Raw genomic sequence first — 17,718 nt, 5'->3', positions numbered from 1 at the left:
CAAGAAAAGTAAAAGACAACAAATGGCAAACAGTATTCTCATTCTAAGACAAATTATTAACAAACAAGGTAAAAACTATTTGCAATATACACATAGGCCTGAAGCAAAACTGCAGATCATAGTTAAAATACACAAGTTCTTTAGTATAAGTATCAGTTCAGAAAGAGTTGTGGTCCATTTGTAAAATCTCAATAAGTGCTAAAACTTTTGTCCAAGGATTATTAATAAATGTCTTTGGATAGATTCTAAGTTCTTTGGTCTTAGTTTCTTTGATTGCCAGGTCTTTCACTGAAGACACAAAATCCTCAACAGTGGGTGGGCAGCTAGTTTTCCATCTTCTAGTGATGCATTTATTGGCGATAGCAAGTACTAACCACAGTAAATATGAATTATTCTTATTCAAAAAGTAACCTTCATTCACACTGAAAAGAATTAATGATTTAGACAATAAGATGGAATCAGGGAATAATGCTTTGAGAAAATCTTCTATGCTATTCCAATAGCCCTTTAATTTAGGACAATCATAAAAAATGTGTGCCCAATCGGCTTTAGTATGTTCTGTACATCTCCAGCAGGATGCGCTGGAGCTATTATTGATTTTAACTATCTTATCTGGTGCCAGAATTGTTTTGTTGTCTCAGATTTTCAGTTTGCTATTGTTGGCATACTAAGTATTTTTTTTTATGTAGTATGGCGTTGATAATTCTCCAGTTTACTCAGCTCATTTTAGTATTTCATCAATGTAGACGGGGCTTTGTCCATCTTACGAATTATAACAGTTCAGAGTTAATCCAGGGGTGGGTGAGTCAATTTATCTTTTCCTTCTCAGTGGAAATTATATGTCCTAAATAGGTTTTTTGATGGTATTTTACTATTGTAATTGCTGAGTTTATGCACTTTGACCACTTTTTTAGTGATTTTACAATTGAAAAAGAAAGGTCTGCACTTTAGTGGCACTACAGAGTAGCCTGGTCTTTTCTCATCTTTGAAATCATTGAGAAAACCTTAAAGTGTACTGATGTAATTGGCCATTGAGCAGTTTTGCTTGTTTGCGTGCATGTATAAATTGTCTGTGTCTGTATTAAATTTGGCTCATTTACAAAGAACTTACCAGTGCTTGGTAAACCAGACACTGAGATTTCAATTCAGCTCCAGCCAAACTAAATAAAGACGCCAATTTGTTGAACTGCACTTTTTCTTATAATATCAAAGTGCTGATGTTATGTTTTTGTATTATTTACCACGTTCCTGCACTTTTTCATACTTTAAAGTGTACAATTTTACTGTATTTAACTGTTTGGTTTTTGCACTTTTGCATTTGATTTAAAGTGTTTGCTGGTAATCTACTGTTATAATTGCTGATTCTTTTGTACAATTAGCTATTTTTTTAATGATTTTCCAGTTGTAAGAGATAGGTCTGCACTCTAGTTGCAGCAGAGAGTAGCCTGATGTCTTCTGAACTTCTGGATCACTGAGGACACCTTAGGGTATGCTCTTGTGATTGGCAAGTGGGTTATTGAGCTTGTTTGCTGATATTCTGGGTCTGTATAAAGCTTTTGTACCTGTATAAAGCCTTACTCATTTGCATAGAGCTTACCAATGCTCGACAACCCAGACATTGAGATTTGAGTGTACCTGTTTCAATCCAGGTCCATCCATGATAAATAAGTACTCTGCATTGCTGAACTGTACTTTATTATTATTTCAAGGATTTGCTGTCATAGCTTTGCATTAGTTGCTATGTTTGCTGATATTTTACTGGCGTAATTGCTGAGTTCATGAACTTTAGGCTCATTTTGTACTGATTTTATATTTGGAAAAGTTAGGTCTCATCTCTGGTGGCAGTAGAGAGTACTCTGGTCTATTCTGAGCTTGGAAATCACAGAAGAAACCTTAGAGTGTGTTGTTGTAATAGTTTGTTTTGTTTGTTTGCTGATCTTCTGTACCTGTATAAAGTTCTTGTGTTTGCGAGATGTTTTTCATTATGCGGAGGTGGTTAGCAGCACCCTGTATAGATGCAGGCACTTAGAATTCAACTTTCTGTATTAAAATCAACCTTTGGTATTCCCTGAGTATGCAGTTGCACTAAGGGCATCTGGTTTTCTCATACATGTGCATTGCTCTGAGATTACCCCAAGAGTGTAGCTCTTGGCCAAATAACATCCAAGCAAATCTATCATAAAACCTCTATATTAACCAATTACTGTGGTTTGCACACAGAAAAGCATTACTCCAACAATGCTGTCTTAAAATGATAGTTTTACTTGAATAGGACTCAAGTAATCCTATTCTAGATCCCCGTGTACAACTCCCATTGCAATGGAACCATGGCTAATAACTTTCCTTCTATCTCTGTTGCCAGCCTGGTGGAAATAAGCCTCCTGAGATAATGTAGCAATTGTCTCATGTTGACTGACAACTGTCTAATTCTTAAACAAGGAGATACAGTTTATGAGAGATGTAATTATACATTGTCACTGGAGGCAGGGCTCTGTCATACAGCCACTGCAATTACCAGTCAAGTTGCCAGAAACAAAACATTACATTATACCTGCCACTCAGATTAAATACCAAGCAAACAGACTCACATACTCTACCCAAATGTCAAAGGTCTCCTAGATGTAGCTATAACAATAGCGTTCTTCAGCAAGCTCACAAACATTCTACCAAAGCAACATCCACTATAACACATATTGCTTCACTGCTCACTCATAGGCTCATATGGCCAAGCTCTACAAAAGCTAATGCTCTAGTCATAGGTGATTCCATCAAGAGGCACACAGATGTTCCACAAGGAGGCCATCATGGTCAGCTGTCTATCAGGGCCCAGGATCCTCCAGATCATGCACACACTCAAGTCATTGACTCACAAGTACCAGTATTACTCTGTCACTCTACATGTGAGTATAAATGACCTAAGACATATCTCACTGGGCTATATGAAGAGAAACATGATAGAGCTCTTGGATTATGTGTCCCAGGCAGGTATAAGTCTAGCAATGAGCAGTATTCTACCTTTACAGAGGATGATGCCACAGTATGAGCAGATTACAATTGACTTTAACAATCGGTTTAGCATTTGGTGTCATTCAATGGGGGTATGATATTTAATAAAAACTACCGGCACACAACAAACAATTGAAATCCAACACAGGAACGGCAAGCAAAGCTGAGTCTGAACCACTATTTTAATGAATACAGTCGAAATTAAGCACTTTTCATTTGCTTACAAAGCAAACCATCAGATTACTAACAAACAATGCAAAAATGCACTTAAATAGTGACAGGTGGTACGTTGTACCAATCAAAGAAAACAACTTCAAATGTATTTACTTAAAGAAACACTCCCTCATTAAAAACAACTACTAGCTACTGATGATGAAGTATAAATACAGTAGATAGCGAACCAACAACATTTTAAAATATTTTAAATAATTCTAAAATCTGACTTTACTAAGTGCTGTTTAACTTAAATCTTTTTCTATTTTAAACTCATCACTTGCATATAACTAATTAAATATTATAGTACATCGAACTAAATATTAGAAGTACTCACTAATACAGAAGGTACTAGAAATAACTACTACTAAACTAAATACAATTTATACTAAAAAATATATTACAAGCAATTCATCTCTGCAGACTTTTCAATTTTAAAATGCAGCTGATAGAACAAGCTTTATTTAGTCCTGGGTAATTATAGACATTCAACTTAATTTGTCAAAACACTTCCAGTTCCTCTAAATGTAAAGGTAAAGGTCCTCCCCTAATGTCTAAAGCTACCGGGTCTATAATCATGTATTTAAATTTATGGTCTTTGTAAATCTGAATGTGTTTTGCTAGTGCATTATCAGTTTTTCCTTTTGATATTGCATAATGATGTTCGTAGACTCTGTCACAGTATAAAATGTGGGGCAACATTGGCACCTAGCTAAATACACCACATTCCCAGAGTCACAATTGAATCTCTATTTTAATTTAAACTGAATATTGTTGATAGAAAACCTGTTAGTGACATCAACATATTTACAGAAATTACAGGATTCGCATTTACCCATACCTGTAATTTTAGAAATGTTCCTATGTTGCTGTTTCAACAAATTCTTTAAATTTTTGCCCCTTCTAAATATCACTTTGGGACATTCTCCCAAATTACCAAACAATATTGGATTCATTCTAAATAATTCCCAGTTCTTCTGGATAATCTTCAATATAACTTGACTATCCACTGTAAATGTAGTGGTAAAACACAAATGAAAATCTGTTTTATCTACTGTGTTCTGTCTACTGAGGCTACCAATAACCTCTTGGTTGCTTGAATTAACAGTGGCACCTTGGATGCTCTCTACTTGCTTAACACTTAAAATAGGATTATACACCTTGTTGAACCTCTTAAATTTGACTTCTTCTATTAAAGGGTCTAGGAAGGTTTCAGGGTAATCATGACTCAAAAAACATATTTTTCAAAAAATAGCATTCGTCTACAAATTCATTATGACTCACTATACGTGCAGCCCTGACCAATGACAACTGACCATTTCTGATGGTGAGGGTGGCAACTTGAGAAATGAAGGAAGGCATTAGAATAAGTGCTCTTCCTGTAGATCTTGGCTATATAACATTTTTGTACCCTATTTTTGTGAGCCAATTGTCTAGATATGCTATTTCCTCAGTATTGAACTTATTGCAGAAACTGGGCTGACTGATTGAAATAGTCTCAAGCCAGCAAGAGTCGAACACTTCCAATAAAATCACCACACTTTATTCACAAATGTTTAGCGCTTTCTTCGCCACTACAGAGACTTCTTCAGAACAATGTCCCACCCATACCCAGCCATTTAAATACCCACCCCCAATTATTCAATTAGCATTTTCATTTTTGTTAAAAGCAGTACACCAAGATGTAAGTTTCCACATTCCTTGAATCTTGTAGTGCATTCAATAATGCACAATCTTGGTGTACTGCATTTAACAAAAATTAAAATGCTAATTGAATAATTGGGGGTGGGTATTTAAATGGCTGGGTATGGGTGGGACATTGTTCTGAGGAAGTCACTGTAGTGGAGAAGAAAGCACTAAACATTTGTGAATAAAGTGTACTGATTTTATTGGAAGTGTTCGACTCTTGCTGGCTTGAGTTTCTGTGCTTTTTCTTCCTTTTGGAGTGATTGAAATAGTCTATTAGTTTATTACTGACATCAATATCACCTTTTAATAGAATAAAAATGTCGTCCAGGTAACGTGTATAGTATACTAGGGAATTGTTCACGTTTTCATTTTTAAACACAAATTCTGTCTCCCAGTTTGCCATAACTAAATTTGCTATACTGGCTCCACATGAGGAGCCCATAGCTACCCCTACATTTTGCAAATAAAAATCATTACCGAACATAAAGTAGTTATTGGATAAAATTACATCAAGTAATTCTATAACCAAGGCAATTTCTGCCGATGATGCACCATTTTTCTTTAACATAAAACCAATCCACTCAATCCCTATCAAGTGTGGGATACAAGTGTAAAGGTCTTTGACATCAACCGTAAGGAAATTACAATCCTCATTGTACTGTAAGCTATCAATTTTACTCAAAAAAGACCAACAGTCTTTACACACTTGGTCTTCAGGTACTAAATATTTCTTCAGTAAAGAATCAACAAATTTTGCATATGGATAGGTAGGTGAACAACGTGGATAGGTAGGTGAACAACATCCATCTACTAAAGGTCTCATAGGTGGATCCATCAAATTTTTATGAATTTTGGGGAGCCCAAAAAAATATGGGAACCTAGGATATGATAGCAGCATGTAGTTGTAAATATTTTGTTCAATCCTACCTTCTATGAATAGATCATTAATGCAATTTTTAATCTGTTGATAGGCCCTATTTACCTCTGTTTGGGAACTCGATTGATAAGCAGGTGTATCTAATAACAAATTCATTCTTTTGGCATAGTCAAAATTATCTATCACTACCAAACCCCCTCCTTTGTCTGGTCTACAAACACGAATATCCTGTGACTTGATAAAATTAAGGTACTCACGTTCATGTTTGCTTGTATTGTGTGTGTACCTACCCTTACACTCATTTTTGATGTTATATCCGATATTTAATTCACAGGTGTGTTCAAACACTTGGAGTATAGGGTGTAATGGGGGGTTAAACATGCTTGGTATATAAAACGTGTCTGTTACGGGTACATTCATGACATCCCCCATCATTAAATTAAAATTCAACTTCCTAGTGAAAGTTTTAATGTCCAGAATAGTTTTAACCAAGTCTAGATGTTGGGAGGGGACAAAGGTATGGCCCTTAGCAAGGAATTCCACAATGTGGGGTATGATATTTGTCATCTTGAAAGGATATGATTGACAGACCATGCTGCTTTGGTAAGGATGGTCTGCACCTGTCTCCTTTAGAATTTTACATATTGGCTAGAACTTTTCCACCCTCAGTGCATTTTTTTAGGCAAAGCTAACCTAATAAACCTTCCAACATAGTAAAACCAACCCAGGAAAACCAGAAGGTATCACTCCTAAATGTCAGAAGTGTAAACAAAAAACTCCACTCTCTGAAAGCTTTCCTCACCCTGGAGAATGTAGAAATCTATGTAGTTACGCAGACATAGTTTAAAGCTACAGAGAGCACCTTGTGTGAGAAAGGCTATAATGCCTTCTACACATTTAGACCAGCTACTCTTCAAGGGACAAGTGGTGGTAGTGTCTCAGTATTTATCAAAAACATTCATACCTCAAGACTGGTCAAACAGTATGACTCACTTGAGTTTCTCCATGTCCAATTTACTATAAGCAAAGTTCCATACCATATAATTACAAGCTATAAGTTCCCTTCTATGACAGTGAGAAGGGAAAAGTGTAAGAAGGGAGAAATGTTCAAGTGTTTTACATACTATTTTTTCCTTTAAAAACAGAATCCATCTTGTTTCAAGATGGATCCTAACAGCATAGGCCTGTCTTGAGTTTTTTTTTTATTGACTTGGCATTTCCTAGTGCCAACGTGGAAGATTGGAACTTTGTACCTAATAAGGAAAGGCACAGATAAATGGTCTGCAAATTCTTAGTAAGCAAAACAACACAGAGATGTTTAGTTTTAACTGGTCAGTGGCTATAGTCTGATAGATAACAAAATGTTTACTTATAAGCTTTTGCAGTATAAAAATGACTGCGGTTTCTTTGTTTGAGGAGACAAGACCTCATTTGCTTAGTCTCCCATGTATGTGTATTCCTTTACAATAAAGGAGCTCTTTCTGCATTGCTGAACTGTGTTGCATGACATTATTTTCTACCTTAACAACCCAGGATACCCCACATACCTAAACATACTGGAGTTTCTATGCATTGAACCCAACATTATACTCATGGACAACTTCAACTACCCCACTATAAACTGGGATACACAGGCAGTTTCCAAAAATCATTCCCAGAGATTGCTGGCCTGTGTCAACACAAATGGACTATAAACTGGGATACACAGGCAGTTTCCAAAAATCATTCCCAGAGATTGCTGGCCTGTGTCAACACAAATGGACAAGCTGGTTCATAAACCCACTAGGGGTGCCAACATCCTTGACCTGATCTTCACAGACATGGGGAAACACTGCATCCACCCATGTCCTCACTTGTCAGGTCAAACCATAAAGTTATCTCCTTTGAAATGAAACTAAAATTTGTGACCCACATCCCACCCCCTATTTATCCCTTGACATGTAGAAATTATTCCAAAGCAAACCTTTAACTACTGAGTGATACCCTGGCAACATTTTAAGTCTTTCCAGACCATATGAACACCACTTCCTGTGTGGAATTGTTCACAGAAACCCTATACCACCGCATAAACAACTGCACGGAGGCAGCTGTATCCACCTAGATTAAGCAGAGAACTAACTCAAGGAAAGGCTCCATGGTGCAATCCTAATATCAACTAGTAGTATGACAAATTAATGAAACAACATGGTTAAAACTAGGAAGTGCAATGCTCAGCAAAACCAAATAAGCAAATCAAGAGTCCTGTCAAGTCCAACAAAGCCAAATTCAAGGTAAAATTAGCCTTCCAGGCAAAGGGCATCCACAAGGCCTTCATTAGCTACGTCTGCAACCTCAATGGTAATATGTAACAGTGTGCTAAACTGTAAAGGAAACCAATTGTATAAAGACAGAGAATATAGCAAACCTGCTGGCTGATAAATTTAGCTCCAAGTTCACCTCATTTCCAAACCCACCCTACACCTACCAAGTGATACCCTCGACCATCAATCTCCCAGCTATTATTAGCAAAATGTCATCAAAGTGCTCTCCAAGGCAAAAAATACTGCATCTGTGGGCCCTGATAATATCCTAGGATACCTCCTGATTAGTATGTCACATGACCTGTCAAGACTAAAAAATTCTGTTTAACTTTGCCTGCAAACTGGCTTCATACCTAATAAATGGAAGACTGTAACAGTTATGCCTCTGCACAAAGCCAGGCCATTTACTGACCCGAAAAATTACAGACCTATAGATCTGATTAGTCTCATGTTTATGGCGATGGAAAGAATTTATTTATTTAGCATTTGTTTACTGGGAAAGTATAAATAAAGTTATAGGAAATGTTCAGAAATTGGATCCAACACAGTTTGGTTTTGTCAAGGAGAGATTCTGCCTGCTCAATCTGGTGGACTTTTTTAAGAAAGTCACCAAAGCTATGGATGAGGACAAAATAGTATGCACTATTTACCTTGATCCAGCCAAAGCATTCAACATTATCCCCATTGGGGAATTGCTGACAAACTCACAAAACTAGAAGTAACCCCCAATATCACCTTTAGGCAATCAACTTGCTCACATATAGGACACAGGAAGTCAGGACAGGGGAGTCTACCTCCACAAAATGGTCAATCACCAGCAGAGTCCTTCAGGGCTCAGTGCTGGGGCCAGTCCTTTTTGGTATTCATTTCTTGGTATTCCCTTCTTGTCAAAGCTAACATTAAAGGCCTCTGGATGACAACATCTGTGGATTACTGCAAGGCCAGTGCAATTATTGAATTGCCCAATGACACTAGTGTCCTCCTAGATTGCTTGTCTCAAAGTAATAACCGGTGCCTGAGACATGGTCTAAAACTGAATGCCAAGAAATACATAACTGGATCTTTTGGAAAGTCTGTCACCTCTGGGAATGACTTCATAGATGTCACAACCCTAAGAGTAGATCAAGTGCCTATGTGCACAGTGACCTGGTCTTTGACCATCACATGTATACTGTTGTAAGGAAATCATTCCATATTATCAGCAAATGTATGGCACCCAGGCCCAAAGATGTAATATCCTGCTGTACACAGCCCTCATTAGACCAGCTACTGAGTACAATGCTCCCTTCTGTATGTACCTTAGGCATATGATACAACTGGAACACCCACAGAGGTTCTTCACAAAAAGAATACCAGGCATAAACCACATGTAATGTGCAAACCACCTTAAAGACTTATCTTTGTACTCTACCCCACAGACTACTGAGTGGTATTCTATGCCTGGTTTTCAAGGCTTCATCTAATCCAAAACTGATGGGCTTGCTGCAAAGCTGCAACTCTAACAGCATTAGCAATTTCCAATCAAAGAACCTAAAACTTGTTTGCAGCATAAAAAAAAAAAAACATGTTGGAGGACAGGCATGTGCCTCAGAAACAATTCCTACTCTGGAAATAGCTTCCCAAGCCTGTAAATCAAAGCTCATTCCTGACCCTACTCAAATGCAACTTGGACCAGTGGATGGGAAATCAAAAATTTACCTATGGACTGGCATCTATACCCCTTTGGATTGAGGCAGCATGTAAATGTCACCTAAACACAACTATATGTCCTTGGGTAATTTATCCTGTCATCAACAAAAAGGAAGACATGACTACGCTTAAAAAGGCTGTCTAGTGCCATTGGTCTTATAATCATCTATGCCCTTATGACCTTGTAATGAGATATTTAAGTGTTCAGAGAAAGAAAAAGTGTAAGAAAGAAGCTCTTCCTGGAGCAATCAAATATTATTATGAGCTGTTTCCTGAACACAGAGTCCACTGAGGGGAAAGCAAGAGTTAGCCATGAAATTCAAGCTATGTTGTAATATATATAGCCATCTGATCATTTAGACCTAGAACAAAATAATAAGCAATGCTTACTACTCATGGCACCGGTTCTGGTACAGGAAGGACATTAACAGCGCTTAGAAAATGAAAATAAAGTAGAAACACACAAGGGAATGATATCAAGGAAGCTCAGCACTGCCTGAAATGGCAAGATGCTCTCAGAGGACAAGAGGTAAAGCCTGTAATTGACAAGTCATTGGCCACACCTGATTATCACTGGCTAGGTTATGTTCTATTATCCTATTGGTGCCTCATAATGGGAATGGGCGTAGCCACAAAAATAAGTGTAAGTTCGCAGAAAATCCCATAAAGGAGTACTGGACTAGGTGTGAGTTGAATTTTTAAACAGCATATGTTTATGATAGCTCTTTGGGATAGTAAGTTAATCCTTACTGGGTCAAGAGAACCTTGCATCCTATAACGACTTTAAAGTTAAAAAAGGAACACTGTTTTTTGGATTAATATATTGCAACAATCTCATGTTTTTCTTTCTGTTCTGTCATATTTGAAAACATTATATATCAAGCATTTGTAAGCATATATCTTCCTTCTAACATTTGGGAAATTAATAAAAAAGCATATTACAACAAACAACAATTACAAAACTAAAATTATATATTTTCAGCTTTTGACTATTATGCTCCTTTAAGAAAGTGACAGAGCATGAGTGGACGGAGAAAGCACTTGGAACAAGAACTAAGACATACCATTAATTATAATTCATGGCTCACTTGTGCTGGTAATTTAATATTTAATTTGTTGTTCATCAGAGTTTCTGGAAATACTTACTTGCAAATAATATCTTTATAAGCAATGAACTGAGCAGCATTGACAAACTCTAACAGGGAGTTGCCTGCTTTCTGCGACTTCAGTATAAATATACTAGTCTTTAATTGCTATAAAACAAATAAGGGTGTGGGCTGAAAATGCAAATAGAAAAAATATGTTTTGTGTAGCAAATTGTGAGGACATACAGGTTCATAGGTGTGTACTACGCTAATGGCCCTGGAGCCTTTACAAGCCTAGTCCATAGGATTACCCTGGCATCGTGCCACCTGACCTTAGTTCCCAGTGCCTCTGTCGAGTAAAGCCACTGGAGTGATCCCCGGAGTGAATTTTATATTTCCCATCCACTCATCAAGATTTCTCTTGAAGACAGCCAGTGAGGCACTCCACTTGACATGTATGGGAAGTGTATTCCATAGCATGGGCAGTCTCTGGGTTATGAACCTGTCCCTCCAGCTTGTTCTGTTGATTGTGGTAATGAGGTTAAGGCCTCTGAAGCATGTAGTGTGGAGGGATTGGGATTTCTTCAGATGTAGCATTTCCAACAGAGCTGGGTCAGACATGGCTTTGTAAGTCAAGCAGAGATTGCCTCTAAGTAGGCGATATGAGACAGAGAATAGTTGGAGTTTTTTGAGTCTGTCCATATAGGTATAGGTATAGCATAAGCAGAGAAATTAGGGACTGTCTTGCTTTTAACAATACTTGGAAAAGTTAAGGTTATTGACAAACTGCAACTGACTCAAAGTTTAGACCCAATTCTCTGGTTTTGTAGAAATGATTGCTACACTTGTTTTGGAAAGGGACAAGGCACCGAAGAGGTCATTTTGTATCTGGCACTGTTTACTAAATGTTAAAATGGGACAAGGCAGAAAACAGGTCATTTTGTATCTGGTCGTACTTACTGGATTTTGGAATGGTAGAGGACAAGGAACAGGTCATTTGATTTTGGCAATAGATAAGGCACTCTTCGGGTTATGTTGTACCTGATACCTACTTGATTTTGGAATGGGATATGGCACAAGAGATCATTTATGGCTCATACTGCTTACTGGAGGTTGGAATGGGTTAAAGCACACAACATGTCCTGATATAAGTGGCGTTGCTTTACTTCAGCAGTTTCCAGCTAAAGCAGGAGGGGCTAATTCTTTTCTGGAATTGTTCACAGTGGGGTCTAAAGGGGGTGCTGGAAATTTCTTCTATGAAGAACTATACAAGTGACATAAGAACCCAAATTTCTTTTGGAATATTCTGTTGCTAAAAGGGTTGAAATGGGGAGGAAAGAGAAAGGAAACATTATGTATCTGTTAGTTGTGAGGGGCAGGAAGTAATTCCATAGTAAGAGTAGAGAAGGAAACATTATGTGTCTGTCAGTTGTGAGGGGCAGGAAGTAATTCCATAGTAAAAGTAGAGAAGGAAACATTATGCGTCTGTCAGTTGTGAGGGGCAGGAAGTAATTCCATAGTAAGAGTAGAGAAGCTGAATGTGGAATAAAAGTGGATGCCACTGTTGTCTGGAGTAAATGTTTTGACTGGGAAAATATAGAAGACAAAGTAGGAAAATGTACAGTTTTGTAGAGGCCTTTAACAACTGGCATGTATAGTAATGAGTAAGACTAGGGAGGAGGTTTGTTTTATGTGTTCCATCATATGGTAGAACAGCTAGTAGAAAACTCTGTTTTTCTTTAGTGGGGGCTGAGAATCCTAGTATATGTTTTAAATGTTTATACAGCAATAATGGTGTGCATTTATCTTGGACAGAAACCAGTGTGCTAAGCAAATGGTATTTATTCAATTTAACCAATTTAAGGGAGGCATGTGACATTAAAGGGCTAATCTTATAGATTCATAGATTCATAGGATGTTACTAGGCTACTGACCCGAGGGTATTTACAAGCCTAGCCATTAAATCCTAATATAATATTAGATGAGAGATATCATCTATGCCCATGTTTTTTCTAGTAAGGACTACTCATGTCCAGGAGGGAAGCCAGGGCAATCCCCAGCAGAAATTTATAGTTTCACATCCAGTTGTCCAGGTTGCACTTAAACAGGGTCATGCAGGTACTCTGCTGTTATGGACTGGAGGCCTATGCCAGTGGAGTGGCAACCTCTGAGAGATGTATCTGTCTCACCAGCAGGTCCAGTTTATGTCACAGGCTAGATTGAGCTCCCTGGAATTGGTAATTAGAATCCCATTTGACTTAAGGATGTGTAGCATTTCAATTAGATTTAGGAAGGAGATAGCCCTGTATACCAGACATAAGTCACCTCTAAGTAGTCTATATACTACAGATTCTGTCTGTATAAGACATGTGCTGGAGACCCTGAATTTTCTTAGTTAGAAATCTCTGAGGTCTCTCAAGTTGCTGCAGGTGTTGGGTACAGTACATATCAAAGGGAGAATTATATTCAACAATAGGCCTGATGATGGGTGAGTACAGGGGCGTTATAACTCCTTTTGCTCTTGAGGTGATGCCTTTGCTGATCAGGTAGCAACATAGAAGGCCTTCCTCACCAAAGTGGACACATGGTGGTCAAAGTTTAGATCACAGTCAACGTGTGTTCCCAGATCTCTCACTACTGAATTGGTACTTAGAGTATTAGTGCTTATTTTATAATCAGTAGGGACATTGTTTTTACTGAAGGGAATAATTATGCATTTTCAGCATTTAGTTTAAGATCATGGCTTTGGCACCAATCACTGGTCTGTGTAAACACTTTTGAAGTACGCTGACATCACTAGGAGATTCAATGATAACACCTAATTTGCAGTCATCTGTAAACTTGGTTAGCCACAGGCCCTCCGTTTTGGCCTGGACATCTGAGAAGTATATGCCAAACAAGAGAGGGCCCAGCACTGTCTCTTGTGGGACCCCACTGGTGACAGGTCTGCTGGTAGAAGTAAAGTCTCCCACTTTGACTGAGTGTTGTTGATCTGTGAGCCAGTTTACAATCCACCTGACAAGACAGGGGATGATATTCAACCGGGTTAGTTTGTCAATGATGCTCGAATGTGGGATACTGTTGAAGGCTTTGGCCAAGTCAAGATACGCTGTGTGCATGGCTTTGCCCTCATCTATGGCTCTATTAACATTCTCAAAGAAGTCAACCAGGTTTAGCAGGCAAGACCTACCCTTGAAAAAACAAACTGGGACAGATCCGGGGTTTGGAGGTCACCTATATCCTTATTTATGAGGTCCATGATGATCCGTTCCATTGTCTTACAGATAAGGCTTGTTAAATTTATGGGTCCATAGTTACCTGGGTCTGTTGCAGAGCTGCTTTTGTGGAGAGAGATAACAGTCACTGTTTTCCATTCAGTGGGGACAAAGCCAGTGCTCAGGCTGTGGTTGAATAGAATGCCTAATGAAGTAGCTAGCTCTTGTTTTAGAACATAGGACCAGATGGCATTCCAGGCTGTGTTCCTAGCCTTGGAGAGAGCATTGATGGCTTGCTCTTTGCAGATGCATTGAGGAAGAGATGATGAAGACATGGTTTGTGATATGCCTGGGGGGGTGAAATTTTTGCCAAACCTGTCTGCTAGCACATTTGCAATTTCTGCAGGGTCTTTGTGTGTGATGTTATCCACAATTAATTCAGCACACATCTGAGTCCTACCTTTCAGGTTGCAGATGTTGCTGAAGAAAGACTTATGGATATCCTTGGCTATGGTTGCTATATTTTTCTCATAATTGCTCTTTGAAGATTTGACGAGTTTGTCTTATTTGCTCATTTAGGCTGAGGAGGGTGCTGTTCCAGTTCTGGGATCTTACTTTTGCATTTTTAGACAGCAGCTACTTTATCTTATTGTATAATTTATTATTGCCAGACATCCACCAGGATGGTTTGTTTTTTCTTGATGATCTTGCTTTAATCCTATCCAGCATTGCTGTGACTATACATTTGTGTAGATGTTTATACAGGGCATCAGTGTATACCTTAGTATAGCTGTCAATCCCATCTGTGGAAACTGGAGTGTATAAGTCAATTATACCTTCCCTTAGGAGGGTACAGTTAGATTTGATGATGTTTTTTAGCCTGACTTCTCCTTTGAAGAGTTCTGGTGCTATGCCTAGAATATTGGAGCCCCTTGTGGGGTGGTGCACTATTTGTTCCAGGGCATTTGAGCTAACAAAGTCCTAGAACTTTTGTGTGAGTGGTTTTGGACTCATATAAGTTTCCCAATTAATGGAACATGGAATTTGGACTTGGAGTAGCTCCACAGAGTTTTTCTTGTCTAACCAGTCTAGAGGTATAATTATCTTTAATGAATATGGATACTCCACCTCCTTTGGTTCTCACACCTTCAATTTGCAGTTTGAATGTGTGGAAGCCATTGTAGCCTTGCAAGGCTGGGGTACTTTCTGCAGCCTTGAGCCAAGTTTCTCTGATTGTATAGATGTCAAATTCTTCCAGGGAAAGGAGTGCTTTCAGAGAGTGAATTTTCTGACTTGAACTCCTAGTGTTTAGCAGCATGATACTGAGTTTCTTTGTGTTTGATATTTTCACATCAGGAATGCTGTTGTGACCTTGCCTAAAAAAGGCATTATGGGGTGGCAAGTGCCTTAGCTGGCAACTGAAAACCTAGAGGTGCCAGGTGAAGACCATCTCTGCCAAAGCAGCATGGTCTATCCACCATGTTGTCCAAGGCTGACAGGAACTGGATCCCTTTAGAATGGCACAAGAAACTAAGCCAATTATTGAAGACAATCATTTTTTGTTATGCCCTCTTTGTGGCAGTACATGATGCTGAGCTATGGACAAGCAAGAGCAAAGCAGCTAATACTTATCTTAGCCATCTCTGTCATGAATCAATTAATAAATTGGACAAAATGCACTCAGTGGCATAGAAGATGAATCAAAGAAAGTTTAAATTCCAGGGGGTGAAGGGACAGAGGCTGACACGACAAAACTGGGCATTGCTACTAAAAACGGGAAGTTAATGATTATCACCACCCATTTTTATTGTATAAAGCTTCTCCAATAGCCTCACTAAAAGAGTACTTCCTATTTGATGAGGAATCCATGTTTACATGGGATAAAGGAAGTCATGACTGTCATGTTTGCCACAGTAAGTTAAAATAAATAAAACAGAAGGAGACAACACTTTTTTAAAAAAAAAAAGCTCATACAGACCATGCCACAACTTGCTGTGAGGGAAAGGTTAGTTTGCTTTTGCTTTCTTGTAATTTGCATTATTTTAGTGCCATCTTCTATTTTGTATATTGTGATTTGTTTTCCTTACACTGTGTTTTACTTGTATTCTACTTTTAATTGCATATTAAAATTTGGAAACAGACCACAGCTGTGTCACTTGTGAGTCACAGATAATTTTTTTCTTAATTTTTTTTCCTACCCTCCCTCTCTGTTGCCGTTGTGTTCTTAAGTACAACTATTTTTCTAGTTGCCTGCCTCTTATGTAAATTTGACCACATATCTCCTTCCCTCTCCTTTCAATGGCTGTTGTGAGTTAGTACAAAATTATCATTTTGTGAAATCACTCCTCTTCAACTATTTAAATTTATTAGCCATCCCACTGTAGCCCAGAGAACCAGAATACAAAAGTGAATACCCCTTTTCAGTCTGGCTTGCTCTTTTAAAATTAGTGGCTCTCCACTTAGACAGCTAAAGCTAAAGTTAACCCTTTTCCATATCTAACTCCTTAGTACACACTGCAATGCTTAACATATTAACCCATTTTGTCATCTTACCTTTAAACATCTATTGCAAGTCCACCAGTTATTGAAGAGCCCACATTCTGCCTCACAGTAGTCATCTTGGGATTAGAGCTTCTGTTTTCTCCTGGTGTGAGAAGAAACACAGAGACATTTCCTGGAAACTGCCGATCACCAGAAAGCCTAATAACTCCTTCATAGATGACAGCTTGGAATGTCTGCTTACATTCTACTCATGGTAAGAGAAAGAGAAGACTGCTTTGATTCCCGACTGTTTCTGGTTGGGCCGTGAGTGTCTGTGCTTGATGATATTGATTGGTCTGGCTACTATTCAAGGCATGTACCAGGAAAAGGCTACAAGAAGCCTACAGACTCTTGCATCATTTGGGGCAAGACTGTGGATCACCAAACAGGCTGTGGCCTGCTTCTTATCTTGGGACTGCTGCTAAGGTTTTGCTTCTAGTAAAAGAAGAAGCAAAGGAGTATTATATCCCAGACATAGCCAGCCTTAGGCATAGGCCAACTAGGCGGCCGCCTAGGGTGCCGGTCTAGCAGGGGCGTTTTTCCAGTATTTATTTGGTATGGGTAGACCAGGATGGGGGCACCAGGTAATGTGGTGGGGGCCGCCGTGGAGCCCTTTTGCCTAGGGCACCAGTTGACCTAGGGCCGCTCCTGATCCCAGGTGAGTGAAGCTGTGGTGACACCAACATTACTATTAGCCAGGCAGTAACCATTTACATGACTCCACTCTTTTAATCATTCTTGACAAGCTAATTTTTTGTTTTTAGTAAGTACAGCTTGATTTGTTTCTTACTTGAGAATATCCGCCTAAATACTTCATCCTTAAATTTTCAGAGTCTACTTACTAGTCTCCCCTCAAATTTATGGCAGTGCCCTGCACAGACACACACACACACGTGCGCGCGCGCACACACACACACACACACACACACACACACACACACACACACACACCTTGAGTGACATTTTTCCTGTAAAAGTTAAATTGAAATTTCACCAATACCTAACTGCACACAGGACAACTAGTTTGAAGTGACAAGCACTGTCCCCAGAGTTGAAAAGCAAATACTCCTGACATTGCTTTATATTCTCACTCCTTTATATTC

The 17,718-nt window shown here is 38.6% G+C and overlaps 1 protein-coding gene across 2 annotated transcripts in view; it reads right to left on the bottom strand.

Moving 5' to 3' along the window:
- LOC122811948 (double C2-like domain-containing protein beta) overlaps positions 1-17,718 on the bottom strand; it is a 1,736,177-nt gene that overhangs the window by 1,173,668 nt on the left and 544,791 nt on the right. The window lies entirely within an intron of this gene.

The sequence above is a fragment of the Protopterus annectens genome, chromosome 9.part0 (genome assembly GCF_019279795.1).
Source record: "Protopterus annectens isolate FY-2018-M chromosome 9.part0, PAN1.0, whole genome shotgun sequence".
NCBI lineage: Eukaryota > Metazoa > Chordata > Ceratodontiformes > Protopteridae > Protopterus > Protopterus annectens.
The sequence above is the reverse complement of the archived record's forward strand: the minus strand, read 5'-3'. Positions and strand labels throughout refer to the sequence as shown.